General features: G+C 44.6%; 2 long non-coding RNA genes across 2 annotated transcripts; both read right to left on the bottom strand.

The window, feature by feature from the left end:
- Positions 1-3,263: 3,263 nt before the first annotated feature.
- Positions 3,264-4,105, bottom strand: LOC136485549 (uncharacterized). The gene is made up of 3 exons (XR_010766472.1): positions 3,968-4,105; positions 3,656-3,889; positions 3,264-3,326 (listed from the first exon to the last, which is right to left on the bottom strand). It is a non-coding gene; the product is annotated as an uncharacterized lncRNA (long non-coding RNA).
- A 2,401-nt stretch (positions 4,106-6,506) lies between these two features.
- LOC136487444 (uncharacterized) lies at positions 6,507-7,031 on the bottom strand. Its single transcript, XR_010767256.1, has 3 exons — positions 6,977-7,031; positions 6,746-6,866; positions 6,507-6,657 (listed from the first exon to the last, which is right to left on the bottom strand). It is a non-coding gene; the product is annotated as an uncharacterized lncRNA (long non-coding RNA).
- Between the last annotated feature and the right edge of the window lie 9,884 nt (positions 7,032-16,915).

The following is a 16,915-nucleotide window of genomic DNA, read 5'->3' as shown; positions in this document are numbered from 1 at the left end:
TAGTTTGGAACATCAATGAAGCTTGCTGGAAGAAGGAAGGGTGTATCAATGAATAGAAAATTGCCTTCTATATGTTAAAACTTCTCAGTATTCACTCCCTTCAATTTTCATGTAAGCATAGGTTGAGCAAACAAAGCTTCGAGTCTTTATGTAATGATGAATAGAATGTCTCGAGCCTTTTCCTTAGTTCTGCAATAATATATATAACAGTTCTTGTAGTGTGCGTTGTGTGCTAAATCATGAATTGTACATGTGACCTTGAAAACAGAAATGATGAGTACCTCTTGCACTATGTGTTCAACAATCCATAGGTAAGCTGACATGTCCTTTAGTTGATATAGCAGCTGTAGTTGCTTTTTTTTTTTTTTGTTTCTATCAATCATCTAGGACAAAATATGTTGCTTAAAAAATTGTATCAATCTACAAAGTTTTATGGCAATCGTTCTTAGGACATTGAAAAAACATGAATCTTTCTCAATACTACTATAGAGATTACTTATAGAGGCACCATAATTTTCTTAAAAAATGATTGTCATTCCGGTCAGCCCTAAAAATAGTTTGTGCAATGGACCGTCCCTAAAAATCAATTTCTACATATAGGATGCTATCTGTTTGTATTCAATTTACAAATCTTTATTTAGGCCTCCAAATTATCTTAAATAAAAGGGTTTCAACTATAAAGTTTTAGATTTTGTCTAGTATAATTTTCGTAGGGCATGCCGCCATCCGAGGTCCTTTGAACAAGTAAATTTGAATTTAAAATGTACATTTGGGCCATTAAACAATCCCAAATTGAAAACTATCAACTACTATGTTTAAACTGGTCTAGATATACAATGTTGATATAAAATTTGTCTCCATCCAAATTAATATGAAAAAAGTATGATTTTTCTGTACGAACCACCCCTAAAATTTGAATTTTAAGGGTTGTCCATCTATAGAACTATTTTAGGAACGGTAGGTATTACAACCGTTTACAAAAAATTAATAGCTCTATTCTGAAATACAAGTTCTTTTGGTTTTGTCATTTGTTAAATTTCCCTAACTTTGACAAGATTTATAAACATAATAGGTCCATATACAATATCAATTAGTTTCATCAAACCCACCATGAAATATATCGTAATAGTGCATTTGTTTGGTATTTTATATGTTAATATATTTCCATTAAACTACATCAAAGTTAGAGAAATTTTAATCCCACAATTTTGCTTGCTTGATCTGATAATATGGTTTGCCTATAGTAGAGAAGTAAAAGATAATGTGAGTTCTGTAGAGCAAAGATTTAAAAGATCATCATCTCAAAAATGGTCAGCTGCTAGGAAGTTTTCAGATAATGTGGGATTTTATTTTATCATTTCACAGCACAGCTACTACTTGTGAAAGATATGCACAAAACAAATGGTTATGTGCCCAGCAAGCCTGCAGCACTATGTGATTTGCATATTTTCATCTGTTGTGCTGCCAAATTGAAGTGATTTTTTAGCCTAGCCATTTTCCTAGCATTTCTAATCATTGTGATGATCAGGTACTGCAATCTTGGTGACCTGTCGTGTGTGCTTGGTGACCTGCCGTCTTCAGTTTCCACCACCATCTTGACTATGTATCTTTGTTGGCTGGTCTAACTAAATCTATAAAAAGACGTTTGTTGTTTCATCATGTAGTCTTCGCAGATTTGCAATAGCACCATGCGATTTGCCTATTTTCTTTAGTGCTGCCAAACCAAAGTGATATGTCAGCTTAGATCATTTCCCAATGGACACCTAATCATTGTGGTGATCAGTTACTATAATCATGGTGTTCTATCCTAGATGGCACAAGCTATTGAAAATCATAAAATTATATGCACTCTTCAGTTTCCACCACCATCTTAAACTATGTGTCTTTGTTGAGTCGTCTAATTCTATGGAAACATTTGTTGTTTCTTCATATGCAATCTTTGCAGAGGATCTGGGGCTAGATGCACAGCTACCAATGCTCATTTATATATTGACAAATGGCCAATGCTATTTAACTATATCTTGGGAGGAGGTATTTGTTACTAGAAAAGAAATGCGATACAGACTTAAGTTCATACTTTCCACCACCATCTTATGACGAAAACATTTGCTGTGTTTCTTCATTCTAGGAGATTTCAGACAGGATACAGAGCTTCCGATGCACAATGATTGATAGATGGCCATCAATATTTGTGCAAAGGAGTCTCTTAATAGAAAAGTTACGCGAAACTGACTTGGAGTTCACACTTTTGGGGCACGAACATGTGGCTGGTCATCCTTTTTCGTCAAGTTGCAAAACCAATGAACTGAAAAATCATGCATCGGTTGCTTCTCTCACTCGAAATTTCATGCGAGAGTTCTTGGAAACCAACAATCCATAAGATCCACAACCGGATTCCCCTCCTTTGCCGAGAGCCCGAAGCTCTCGGCAAAGAGGATTTCACTCTCGGCAGATCATTTGCCGAGAGCTGCTCTCGGCAAAGAGCGGTCGGCAAAAGGTCTCCCGGCAAAGGTTTATTTGCCGAGAGCCCCTCTCGGCAAACTCTTTGCAGAGAGCAAAATAAAAACTCTCAGCAAAACCTAACTCTCGGCAAAATATCACCGCTGTAACGGCAACCCGCCCGTAACGGTCGTCCCGTACACTTCTTTGCCGAGAGCAACTCTCGGCAAAGAATTTTTTTTAAAAAAAAATAAAATAGATTATGGGGCTGAGGTGGTTTAAAAAAAAACTTCTTTGCTGAGAGCCAGCGCTCGGCAAAGGAAAGGTTTGCCGAGAGCCAGCTCTCCGCAAAGGAAAGCTTTGCTGAGAGCCCTAGAATATGCTCTCGGCAAAGAGTCATATTTGCCGAGAGTTAGGTGCTCGGCAAATCTTACTCTTTGCCGAGAGCCCAGTTAGTTGGGCTCTCGGCAAATATTAGCTCTCGGCAAAGAGTCCAGAGAGCATTTTTTTTATTTTTGTTTATATTTCCAGCTTCAACCTCACATATTTCACAAATATAACACATCGTATATATCACAAATATCACATATTTAACAAATATGCCATCCACATCACATGTCTCACATAATCCATCTTAACATCTCAAATCCAACAGTTCATCTCACAAAGTGCACGACAATACATTATGAAGAGCAACAAGCTCACCCCCAAGCATCCCAGTCCCTCGACCCTCCCTCCGGCGGCTGCTGCTGCTGCGGCAGTGGATACTACTGGTACCCCGACGCTCCCGACGACTGCTGATGCGGCGGAAGTGGTGGATACGACGCGTGCCACGACCCTCCCGACAGCGGCTGCTGAGGCCCCTCATTCGAACCCGCCGATTGATTCTGCACAAAGGAGAAGAAAAATTAGTAATTATAGTAATACTAAGACATATAATTGTAATCTAAGCGTACACAAGTCAATATTTGCAGAACTAGGTATAAAATTGAAATCTAAGCCTAGACACATCAAAATTTCGGCAGCACCTCCCCTGCACGGTGGGGTTTCCAAAACCTGCAAGAAAACCAACGGCACGATGGCCGTCCACCACATATCAACGGCGAGATGGCCGGCACACATATATATGAACGGCACGAAGGCCTCCCATCACATATCAACGGCACGATGGCCGACATGCACAGTAAAGAGCTTTTGTTAGAGAAGTTGAACTCACGGATGGGTAAGGTGGGTATGGGTAAGGCGGTGGAGGAGCGAACAGCTCTGGTGGCGCTGGACGACCCATCGTGACGCCAAGACTTGCCACGTACTGAGCCAAGGCGTCAAACCTCGTCCGCTCGGCCTCCAACCTTTGTCGCTCGGCCTCCATCCTCTGTCGCTCGGCCTCCCGCTCCCTCTGTCACTCTTCCTCCATCCTTGCCTTATGCTCCTGGAGCGCAAGCACCTGGGCCTGTAATTTTTCACCGCATTGTTACAAGCAGTTTCGAGGAATGTAAAACCAAAGAACGACGAATAAAACAGAAATAACCTGTAGTGCTGCCACACGATGCGTCGAAGTGTCCTGCCTTGGGCGTATGGGCACGCTACCGCTCGTGCTGCTTGCCCGGACCTGTGAGAGAGTGGGAGTGCTGTGCGGGTCGAGCGTGCTGTTGCCGATGAGGTACCGCCCATGCTTCTTGCCTCCTCCCACCCTCATGACGATGTTGCCGTCAATGTCCGCGGTGTGTGGATCCTAGTCTGCCCCATGGACCGTCCTTGCCGCCTCGGTGTACTGACTGATGCGCTCGGGGATGCTCTCGTTGGTGAAGGACTCGGCTGGGTCGTCCGGGTTCCAGTCGATTTCGTCTGTCGCCTTACCCTTGTGGGCCAGAACCCATGACTTGAGCTCTCTGCATGGCTGGTTTTGATGTGCAGCCGACTGCGACAAAAACAACAAGACGGTTACAAATCATGCAGGAATAAGCGTCTGAAAGAATAATTGAAGCTACACCAAGTCACGTACCCATCTTGCCCCGTATTCGTGGATGTTAAGGTTGCCCTGGTGGTGTGATACACCTGGCATCAGCAAACGCCGTTCCCGGAGGACGGTGTGGTTATCCGCCCAATCGGCACTCACCCACCTGTCGACCATCATCTTCCAGGCCCGCGTTTTATTGGCGCACCAGCCAGGAGGCACCTGTACGACATCAAGTACATTGACAGATATAAGAACAATTCAAGCTACCCAATCTCAGAAGAAATCAATATTGATGTTGTATATTTACCTTCAGGTACTGCTCTTTGGTCAGATGCATTAATCTTGCATCTTCTTTCTTCACCTTCCGAGCCTCGTAGACGGCACAGTAATCGATGATGGCCTGGAGCCGCGCCTCGTAATGCATGTCTGAGATGCGGCATCTAAAAGATTTGGCCAACGCCTTGGTCGCCCTCTCCTCGTAGCCCTCGGCGCATCTAAAGAAGTCCTGCATATAGAAAAGATGTATCAATACACTGGTTCAACAAACTCTGGCTAATGCAATGTATTGAGCAAAGTAGTGGGAGGAAGACTTACCCAAAACTCGGTCATAACCCGCTCCGCCACGCTGCCGTACGTGTGGCCCGTCTCGTCCTCCGCATCAGGGGCGCTGACGTAGTGCTCGTACGTGTAGGCCGGCTCTCGCGCTCCGGCGTGGGTAACCAAGCCTGGGAAGTGTTCCCTGCAGAGAAGACCCATGATGCCATTGGGCAACCTTTTGTGAGCACCTGGGACCACGACCTTCCAAGACCTGCGTAAGTGATTAAGAAAAAACTGTTAGTTTCCATTATGATTCTATCATATGTAGTAGCAAAAAATATAAAAGTTACGTACTTTTGCCCAACGGGTCGAATGACCGGGCGTAGAGCCTCAGGTATCGGCCGATCAGGTAGTCTCGCCGCACCTCGTTGGTAGACACCCGAGGTTGCGGTGGAACTGGAACCTCCTGCCTCGACCTCCTGCTCGTCCTGCCGCTGCTCCTGCTCGTCCAGCTGCTCGGCCTCATGCTCGTCCAGCTGCTCGGCCTCGTGCTCGGCCTGCAGCTCGGCCTCTCCCTACTGAGCCTGCTCGTCCACCTGCTCCTCCTCCAGCTCCTCCTCGGGCTCTGGTGCTGGTGCTGCTACAGGCTGAGGCGGTGGCGCCCTAGGCCTCCTCCCGGCCGCCCTCCTCCTCCTCCTCCCTTGAGGCGGTGCTGACCCCTTAGCTTCACCTGAGGGCGCTGGTGTACCGCTCCCCGTGTCGTAAAGCGACCTGAGCTGCCGCAAAGCTCTACGGCCCGCCATCTTTGCACAATCACCTACAAGACATAAACAATAAGATCGGATTAGCTGGATCATAAACAAGATATTATTATAAAGAGATGCAAAATAAATAAAGCATAATTACAAAATAACATAATATTACATGTATTAGAAATAATCATCCCCATCGGGATTAGCTGGATCATAGCTCTCATCATCACTATCAGCCATGTCGAAATATTGAACACTTTCCAAAGGAGCAACGATGTCATCATTGTCATTGCCAATATGTAATCGTTCTAGTAACTCCAAGTCCTTCGCATTTTCCACCTCATCCCCCTCGTCCACATCAACATCCATTTCATTGTCTACTTCCATTTCCATAGCTCCGGTTAAGTCAATCTCAAAAGTCCCTTGTAGGCCCTCTTCTTGATAGAACTCTCCATCATATGTGTTTGGGTCGAAGTTGTAGTCTTCAGCGTTTGGGGAAGGTGCTTTACCGTGCGGCGATACCTTGTGCACGATATCCCAACCCTGAAGACGAGGGTCCCTTTGGCACGAGTAGGGGAGATAATAAACTTGTGTGGCCTGTTGAGCCACAATATAGACATCATTTCCGCCATAGACCGAATCCTGTCGAATTTCTACTAGCCCAAGGGAAGGATTTCGTCTCGTTTCTTGAGGATCAAACCAATGGCATTTGAATACGACAGGGTTAAGAGGTTTGCGACCACGAAACCTGAGTTCGTATATTTCTTCAATTCTTCCATAATACTCTGCCCCATCAAGGCCGCCAGTAAAAACTCCGGAATTCGTGGTTCTTCGATTGGGCCGCCTCTGCTCGTGTCTTGTTGTGTGAAATCGGTATCCATTCACATCATAACCAGAAAATGACTTTACCCTATGTTCAAAGCCATTGGCAACCTGTCTCAGCTCTGGATTCATAGTCAAATCGGTTTGGCTCTGCAAGGTCAAGCAGGATAGATCGTTAAGTTAGAATGTACATGCAACTGGGAATGTCAAATTTAGTACAAGCTAAATTGCATAGTACCTTTTGTTTGAACCAAGAAATAAAATCGGAGATTCCATTTCCCGCACCCTGATGAAGAATGGTGTCACGTTCTTGAGGGGTAGGTTCCCTTGATAGATGCCAGTTCTCATTAATAAACTCCCTATAACAACGAGAAACAAGGAGGTTGGATGCCGAATGTATATCATGATTGGTCAACACATATATCATGCAAGATGCCGAATTGCATAGTTCGTGCAAGATGCCACTTACTGCATGTACGGCTCCATTTCGGTAAGATTGGTCAACACATATATCATGATTGTGCGCCACTCTTCATTTTTCAACAACAATGAGGTCGCATCACTTGCACTTCCAAGTTGCCCATGGAAAAGGCTGAGTTTTGATTCATTTTCACCAGCATTGTAACGAGTCGGTCGATTATGCACGCTAGGAAGCGTGTCGTCAAGTATGCTTGTGTGAAGTTAGTAACCTCCTCTAGAACGAATGCTTCCGCCATGGAAGCCTCGATTTTGCATTTGTTTCTGCATTTCTTCCAAAGAACCTTTAGACATCTCTCGATTGGATAGCACCAACGGGCCTGCACGGGACCCCCCATTCGTGCCTCATACGGGAGGTGCAGAATCAAATGCTGCATCGGGTTGAAGAAGCCAGGTGGAAAGATCATCTCCAACTTACAGAGCAACACAGGTGCTACTTTTTCCAATTCTGCAACCACGCTACGAGATAACTCCTTGGCACAAAGCTGGCGGAAGAAATAGCTCAACTCGGCTAGCGTCTTCCACACATGCTCAGGGACATAGCCTCGGAGCATTGCCGGAAGAAGACACTCAATCCATATGTGATAGTCATGACTCTTCAGGCCGTTGATCCGCAAGGTAGATAAGTTCACTCCCCTCCTCAGATTCGCTGCATACCCATCAGGGAACATTAATGTTTTGAACCATTCTAATACTTCTCTCTTTTGTTCCGGTTTCAATCTGTAATCGGCCTTAGGCCTGGTCCATTTCTTGCCGCTTCTAGGAGGTTGCATGTGTTGGTTTGGTCTATCACATATCGTTGCCAGATCCAGTCTCGCCTTTACATTATCCTTCGTCTTATCCTTAATGTCCATGATCGTTGCCCAAAGAGCCTCGGCAACATTCTTCTCAGTGTGCATTACATCAATGTTGTGTGGAAGAAGAAGGTCGTTATAATAGGGGAGCATCATCAAGGGCGACTTATGAGTCCACATATGCTCCTCACCATATCCCACGAACCTACCATCTGTTTCATTGATCCGGAGAGCATCTATCTGATCATGAACCTCGGCACCAGTCATCATCTATGGTGCGGGGTCTGTAACCATGACACCTTTAGTAAAGTTCTTGATGTCTGCTCTAAATGGATGATGAGCAGGGAGGAATTGTCGATGTTTGTCGAACGCGGAATATTTGCCGCCCTTCGGCAGCCAATTGAACTGCAGAGCTGCCTTGCACGTCGGGCATGGAAACTTCCCATGAACACACCAAGCGCTGAATATCCCATATGCTAGGAAGTCATGCATAGAGTATTGATACCAAACATGCATGTTGAAGTTTGTCTTTGTAGCTCGATCGTATGTCCATACACCATGGTCCCAAGCATGGACCAGTTCATCGAAGAAAGGCTCCATGAACACACCCATGTTATTCCCAGGGTGTTCTGGAATTATCAACGACAAGAACACATTCTGTCGTTGGAAGGAGACGCCAGGAGGAAGATTGAGGGGGATAACAAACACAGGCCAACAAGTGTATGGGGCAGCCATCATTCCATAAGGATTGAACCCATCTGTTGCCAGTGCAACACGCACATTACGTGCCTCTCCAGCTTTGTTACGATGAATGTTATCAAAGTGATGCCATGCTTCACCATCGGCTGGATGCACCATCTTCTCAGGACTGTATCTTTTTCCATTTTTGTGCCATGTCATCTGTTTCGCGGACTCCTCTGTCATGAATAGCCGTTGGATCCTCGGTATGAATGGAAGGTACCGTAGGATTTTCACGGGGTACGGACTCTGCCTCTTCTCACCATCACCAGAGTCTACCTCCAGATACCTAGAGGATTTACACTTTGGACAATACTTTGCATCCGTGTGTGCTTTTCTAAAGAGGACGCAGCCCTTCGGACAAGCATGTATCTGCTCATACGGCATCTTAAGTGCACGAAGGACCTTCTGCGATTCGTACATGTTCTGTGGCAAAAGGTGACCAGCCGGAAGGATGGAGCCAATAACTGTCAACATTTCATCAAAGTTCTCTCGACTGAGGTTGAACTGGGACTTTAAGGCCATTAAGCGTGAAATGCCATCAAGCTTTGAAATCTGTGTGTGGCCATGAAGGGGTTTTCCTGCCATAGACAACATGTCGTAATACGCCTTTGCGCTTGCCTCTGGCTCCTCCTCCTGCCTACGTCCTTCAGCGAAGTGTGCTTCGTGAAAGTCATCTAACCAATCTGCTACCCCGGCATCAGCATTATAATCCTCGACACGTGGTCTCACCACCTCCTCTCTCACACGATCGGCTTCACCGTGGTGGGTCCACTGGGTATAGTTTTTCGTAAATCCATTCCTAGCAAGATGTGAAGTCATCACCTCCTTTGTCTGCCTCTTTCTGTTCTTACAGTTGGTGCAAGGACAAAAAATGGCAACCGCTTCGGGAGCCTGGTCAAATGCTTGCTCGATGAAAGCCTTGGTCCTGACGACCCATTCTCTGATAATCTCACGGGTGCTCCGGCGGCCCGAGTACATCCACTCACGGTCATCCATCCTCTAACATATATATCACCAAGTAATAAATATGACCATGGACTTGCATCTACACATCGTTCCTACCATCTAATAGGTAAGGATAGGTCCTAATCCCACCCGAGGATGCATAGATGGGGTTAGTTCCCATGGTCTAGTCCTATCCGAGACAGAAATTCAGCAGCACCTCCCCGCTGTTCTCCAAATACACGTCCGGACAGGGAGATTGTGTATCCGGAGAACAACAGGAAGGTACTGTTGAAACTCTGTCTCGGATCGGAGCAGACCATGGAAACTAACACCATCTACGCATCCTCGGGCTATCCAAAAAAACGTGGACAATTCAAAACAAATACGGTTATAGATATGCAAAGATCTGCATATTTGTAACCCTATCTCTTTCGAACGGGAGACGCCTAACTGGGTTACGTGGAGATACATGCCCAGGACAAAGAAATAGTGGTTATACCTTAGGTGGCGGTGAAGTCAGGCTAGCAGGGCCGTGGCGGGTCGGTGCAGTGGCGAGGCGACGCGGTGTGGGCAGACCCGCAACGTCAAGGAAGACGAGGTACTCCGGCTAGCCTCCGACGGGATCTTCTCTGAAAATCAAAAGGACACAAGACCATCAATTCAAAATTTCGGCAGCACCTCCCCTGCAGGGTGAGGTCTCCAAAACCTGCAAGAAACAAACGACACGATGGCCGGCAAGCATATATATCTCAACGGCACGATGGCCGGCATGCACATATACAATTCCAACATAAACAACAATCGACAATCCCAAACGTCGAAACGCCATCGGCACACCACCGCCGAAAGCTCCGCCGAAACCTCCACCACCACTTCAACACCACCCCAACACCACCACCATGACCTCCACCACCCCAGCACCACCGCCACCACTCCACCAATCCACCACCACTCCACCACCACCCCACCACTACCACTACCACTACCACTACCACTACCAAGAAATACAAGATTGCAATACCTAGGGCGCGGGCATGTAGAGCGGAGACGGGCGGACACCGGCGGGGGCGGAGGCTGCGGCGGCCGGGGGGATGCGGGCTAGGGCGCGGGCGGGCGGACGCGGCTTGGGGAGGGCGGGCGCGGCCGGGGGCGCGAATCGCAGGGAGGCGTTGCGGTGTGGCCGGGGCGAGGAGGGGCTGCCGGCTTGTCGGCCGGCGTGCGGGCGCGTGCTGCCGGGCGGGTGCTCGCGAGCAGCGGGCAGGCGCGGGGCGTCCGCGTCCAGCCAGCGCGGGCGACCGGGTGAGGCCTGCTGCCGGCCGGGCGTCATGCGCGGCGCTGCCGGGCGGGCGGGCGGCCACGGCCACCAGCGGCGCGTGGCCAGGCGAGGCCTGCTGCTGCGGCCGGACGGCGGGGCGGGCGTTCTGCGGCGGCTGGACGGCGCGGGCGGGGCGGCGGCAGCGAGCAGCAGTGAGCGCGGGCGCGGTGGCGGCGGGCAGCAGTGAGCGCGGGCCGGTGGCGGTTGGATAGCCTTTGTGTCGCGGGCGCGTTGGATAAGACCTGGAGGCCCACTTTGCCGAGAGCCAGATCACGGCGGCTCTCGGCAAACATCCCGCCTTTGTCGAGAGCCAGGCCGATCCGGCTCTCGGCAAACATTTTTTTTTTGAAAAAATTATTTATTTCTTATTTAAATAACTGCAGCAGCAAAAAAATTTAAATAACCTGGAGGCCCACTTTGCCGAGAGCCAGATCACGGCGGCTCTCGGCAAACATCCCATCTTTGCCGAGCACCAGGCCGATCCGGATCTCGGCAAACATTTTTTTTTTGAAAAATATACTTATTTCTTATTTAAATAACTGCAGCAGCAAAAAAATTTTCTTTTTTTACTCCGCCCAGATTTTTTTCAAAATAAATGGAAAAAAATTTTAATCCTTTGCCGAGAGCTGCTCTCGGCAAAACCTAAAAAATCTTTGCTGAGAGCCACTCTCGACAAAGAAAGGTTTTTTTAAATATTTTTTTTCAAAATGATTTTTTTTTAAAAAATAACTCTTTGTCGAGAGCTTCTAGGGGCGCTCGGCAAACCCTTGATGCAGGCCAGGTAAAAAAAAGAAATCGGAGCCGAGAGCTAACCAGAGAGCTCTCGGCAAAGGTTCTTTGCCGAGAGCAAAACCCATATGCTCTCGGCAAATAATTTGTAAAAAAGAATTAAAAAATAGCAAACGGCTCCCAAAAATTACGAAATTTTGCCGTGTTACAATTTATGCTTTCTAATGACTATAGAAAAAGTTTGGAAGTCCAAAACCTAATTCACGCGTGACATTGTTTGAAAATCCTAATGGATCCTTCTCAACTCTATGAAACATATTCGGAGATGTTTCAGATTGTAAGAATCAGACGCCACCGCTTGTGCAAAACTTTTTCAAATTTTTACCACGGCCTCCAAGTGTGGTACCATGACTTTATTGCAAATATCACAATTTTCCGACTTCGTTTCCGTTTTTTAAGAATTTTTAAATCGTTCGGCGACATTTTCGTGGTATTCGATTCGTAAAATAAAAGGTGAAAAAAACGTCAACAAGATGTTATTTGGCCTCAATAATGCATAAATAGCATGAATATCAATTTATACTTAATTATTTCCCGTGTTTAAATCACTCGTCGTTCAAATTTTAATTTTTACCCGTGATTAAAAAAACTGCTTGAAATGCAATTAATTAAATAGATATAGCAAATAATTACAAAAATACACAAAATTTTAATATTGAGTAGAACCTATAGTATGTGTATAGAGAAAAAAGTTTAGAGCGCCCAAAATAAAAAAATAATAATATTTTTGGACAAAAGCGAGGAGAAGAGAAACACATGAAATAATAAGCACCCTTTGCCGAGAGCCATACATGGCTCTCGGCAAATAGGTCACTTTGCCGAGAGCGGCTCTCGGCAAATAATTAACGCCGTAAGCCTAAATAACGCTGGAAGCCTATTGCCGTGCGGACTTCTTTGCCGAGAGGCCGGCTCTCGGCAAATGTTATGTTTGCCGTGAGTTCTTATCAGCTCTCAGCAAAGGACAAGTTTGCCGAGCATTTTTGTTTGCCGTGATCCGTGCTCTCGGCAAAGTTAACCTTTGCCCAGAGTTTTACTTTGTCGAGAGGTGCTCTCGGCAAATCAGTTCTTTGCTGAGAGCCCTTTGTTTTGCACTCGGCAACTATTTAGGCTCTCGGGAAAGGCCGGTTTTCCCGTAGTGATCCATGCTACCTATATTGAGGTGCAGTCTACTACTGCAGTCCAGTTTTAATTTATGAAGATAGGGACAAGTGGGCCAGTCTGCATTGTTGGCACAACCTGTTTACTGACCGGTGAGCTGCAGCACTCTAACAAAAACAAACTGTGGGCCCCTATCATGGCCAGGCACGCACATATGGGCCCCTATCATGCACCAGAAACTGTGTCATGCCAATTTTTATTTGCCAACAAAACTTGGTACTAGAGGTTCTGTTTTGACCACTTAATTTAATAACTCTCGTATAGATCCAATGTACATATGTTCCAGCACCGTTTTTACATATTTGGCAGCTTATGTCATATGTAATTAGCTACTTATGTATTGTCCACATAGCAGTTTATTATGCTGATACTACAACTGCATTTAAGCTAATAAGTCCATGATACATAGTATCTCTATAATTGTTGCAATTTATGTTGATAGTTGCAATATTAACATTAGTCAGTTTGGATGCGGTATAATAGCCCTTGTATATAGGGGTCATCATTATGATTAGGGGTTACACAAGTTTTGTGTTTAGGGTTTTGTTGTTCTATCCATTCTTCGCACAACCTTCAACTTTTAGTTTTCTTCACCACCGACCCCGTGTATTAGACCATTTTAATTAGGTGTCTTGAAGACTTTGACTTTAGGGTTTGTGGGGTTATTGCCTTAATGTTTGTATGGATTGCATCTTGAAGTTTTCATACTATGGACCTCGTATACTCGGCCTTTCTGTTTGGGGGTCCGTACGGGTTGTAACTAGGGATCAACATAGAATGTGATCAGGGGTGGTGCAAGGGCTTTGAAACCGTCAGCAGGGTTGTGATTAGTCATAGGGGATGTGGTTCAGGATTGTGGGTTCTGACCCCATCATCTACATGCATGGATCGTAACTTTTATTGGAAAATAAATTTTTAACACTTTGATGAGACAACGGAGGTGAAACATGTAAGTCAATTTCCTTTTTCACGAACATAAAAGGTATATTCAACTTTGAACTCAAATATAAATCAATTTAAGATCCTAGCAGTTCATTTAATTTGTAGATGCAAACTATAGCTCTTCTAGAAAAATAAACAATCCATTTTTCCGAGACACCTTGCTGTTAATCAAGTTCAAGTTCAATGAGAATGCAACAGAGAATGGGCATGTTACATCAACCAATTTAAATTAAACAAAACTAAAACTATGACTCAAATAGAACACCAACAAACATGAATAGTGCTATCATCATGAACTTGCTCAATAATGATTGTCAAAGTCTTCCTTTCCATCTTAGCAACAAAACCCTTTACTTCAGAAGGGTTGGGTTCTCCAATAGTAAATGGTGAAAGAATGTATGAAAAACATGTGTAGACCTGTACAATGCAAAGCTTCCTCTGTAATTTGCTACTTTCTTCTCAGTTTCCTCTAACATCTCAATTTTCTATCTTAACAATGTTGTCCCCATATGTGGTCTCAACTATAAAATCTTTTATATATATAGCTATCAGCCTCAATGTTGTCTCAGCTATCAACTCTTTTATATAGCTATCAACCTCAATGTTCACAGGATGAGTTTCCATAGATCAGATGCACACAAATGATGTTTCATGTTCATGCGAATGATGTTTCATGTTCATCCATGCAGACTAGGCATGAGAAATAACAATACTTAGTAGTTAGTTCAACAAATGCATACCTGGTTTCTTCAGCTATTTAAGGCATGAAGCAGATATCACAAGTTTGTAGCCCTAAGTTGGATACATCATACATTCCTAGCCCTGAGATTTTTTTTTAGGGAAACAAGAGGGGTTGCCCCCCTACTGAACTTTATTAAAATTTAAATGCCCAAATCTCAAAGTACAGCTCATGACACAAAGAATGAAACAAAGAAAATAAGCAAAATTACACAAAGTTATCTAGCCATAATTGTAACTGAAGGCCTATATCTCCCTTAGCTCTGAGCTTAACCCAAGCTAACTCCTGCTTGAAAACCAGCTTGCAAGCTTGCACAAAGTGACGATGATTCCTCAAGATGACATCATTACGGGTAGACCAGATGGCCTAGAACATTGCAACAATTACTTCCATGAAGAAGGGCCTGTTGATTTGAGTTTTAAACAAAGGAATTGAGTCTAACATGTTTCCTTGAATTAAATCTGCTAGTCCCAGCAAATTCCAGCAAGTCATGGCAAAAGGACAGTCCATGAAGAGATGATGAAGAGATTCCTCTGCATCTAGGTGACAAAGCACACAGTTGTAACTTTGTAATTCCATATCTTTTCCTTTTCAAAAGCTCTCTAGTATTGATTCTGTCCTTTATGGCTAACCAGAAGAAGACTTTCCTTTTTGGAAGACAATTCGAGTTCCATAGCCAATTCGAGTTCCTAGCCCTGAGATTTAAACAGATAGTCTCAATGGGTCATTTTATCAATCATTCGAGGTCATGATTGGTCATGCAATAGAGGCTTCAAAGGGATCCATGGCACTATGTAAAAAACGGTTTGTAGCAACGGAATAATTTTTTGTAGGGGCGGCTAGTGATGGAGCCGCCCCTATAGTGGCATGCTCAGGAGCCACGAGACCAGCCGCCCCTACAAATGGAACAGCAGGGGCGGCTGGTGATACGAGCCGCCCCTACAAATGGGTCGGATTTGTAGGGGCGGCTTACTCACCAGCCGCCCCCGGTGTTGCTATTTGTAGGGGCGGCTGGTGATTGAGCCGTCCCTACAAATGCTCCGCAAATAAATACCTCCGATTTATAGGGGCGGCTAGTGATTGAGCCGCCCCTACAAATGCCCGCGTATAAATACCTCCGATTTGTAATGGCGGCTCAATCACCAGCCGCCCCTACAAATGACCCACATATATAAAGACTGCAGCACCTTCTTCCTCCTCCTCGGGTCACTCACTCCAACCCGTGAAAGAAAGGTGAAGAGGCCTTGGGCACCTCCCAAAAATTGCTCTACTAAGGGGGGAAGGTTTTGGTCTCAAATCCTTTGGTGGAGAGGTTGTAGAAGGTAAGAAAATGCTATTCCACACTTTTTTTTTTGAAGTTTTAATGGTTGGTTAGTGAGTAATTAGAGTTTTGTTTTTCTCTCTCTTCTATGGTGCTTGAGCTACTTATGAAGCAAATTAGAGAAAAGTTTTGAATGTACTTGGTTAAATTAGGTAGGGGAACAAGATCATACCCTTATTTGGTCCATGTTTCTTGATTTTAGTGAACAATTAGTTAGTTTTATGGATGTTTCATGTGCGTGTAGATCTAGATCTAGGGTTTGGGTTTTTTATTAATTTTGTTTTTGTAAATTTATGTTTGATGAAATTGGACTAGGGTTTGTATGAAAGATATTGGGTAAAATATAATTGTTGCTAATTGTTGTCTTTGAAATTTTTTATTGTAATCAACACATATGTATTTTAATTATTTATGATTAAATGGGCCATTAATTAATTTTCCTCTACAATGGTGTGTTTGTATGCTTCATGTAATTATAATTGATTTATATTCATATATATCTAAAGTATATACAATTATTCTCAAGTAATTATTAATTTGATTCATTTTTATATATATATCTGAATAAGTAGTCCTTTAATGTTTGTTTTGTTGTTGTTGTAAAAGATGGAGTACAGGAACTCTTGGATGTATGGTTCGTTAAGGTTCAAGGCAGGTTTCCGTGAAGAGGTGGACAAATTTATTGAAGCCGCAGAGAAGCATGCAGCAACATTGATAGATAATAAGGATATAATTATTTGTCCCTATAAAGATTGCAAGAACCGTATGGCATGGACAGATGTGACTATCATCAGATCACATTTGATTATGTGAGGATTTATTGAGGACTACATAGTGTGGATTCATCATGGTGAAACGGTTATTGTTAACGACGAGGATGAGGAGGAATACGATGACGAAACCCTAGAATCTTTGTCCCAATATTCAGCAGAGCTTGATGCACGAATGGATTTCGAGTTTGGCAATGAACAAGGTGTTGATGCTGGTGGTTGGGATGGTAACGACGAAGGTGGTGCCAATAATGATGCTGGAGCACGTGTCGGGGATGAAGATAATTTGGAGGACATGATTCGAGCCCTTGGACCAGAGATTTTACAAAATAGCCCAAAAGGTCTAGAAAATTTGGAAAGGGTGATAAAAGCATCAAAGGAGACTGTGTATGGTGTTGAAAAGGGTTGTCCGACATA

The sequence above is a fragment of the Miscanthus floridulus genome, chromosome 10 (assembly GCF_019320115.1).
Source record: "Miscanthus floridulus cultivar M001 chromosome 10, ASM1932011v1, whole genome shotgun sequence".
In the NCBI taxonomy this organism is placed as follows: domain Eukaryota; kingdom Viridiplantae; phylum Streptophyta; class Magnoliopsida; order Poales; family Poaceae; genus Miscanthus; species Miscanthus floridulus.
Note: the sequence above shows the minus strand (reverse complement) of the source record. Positions and strands in the feature narration are given on the sequence as shown.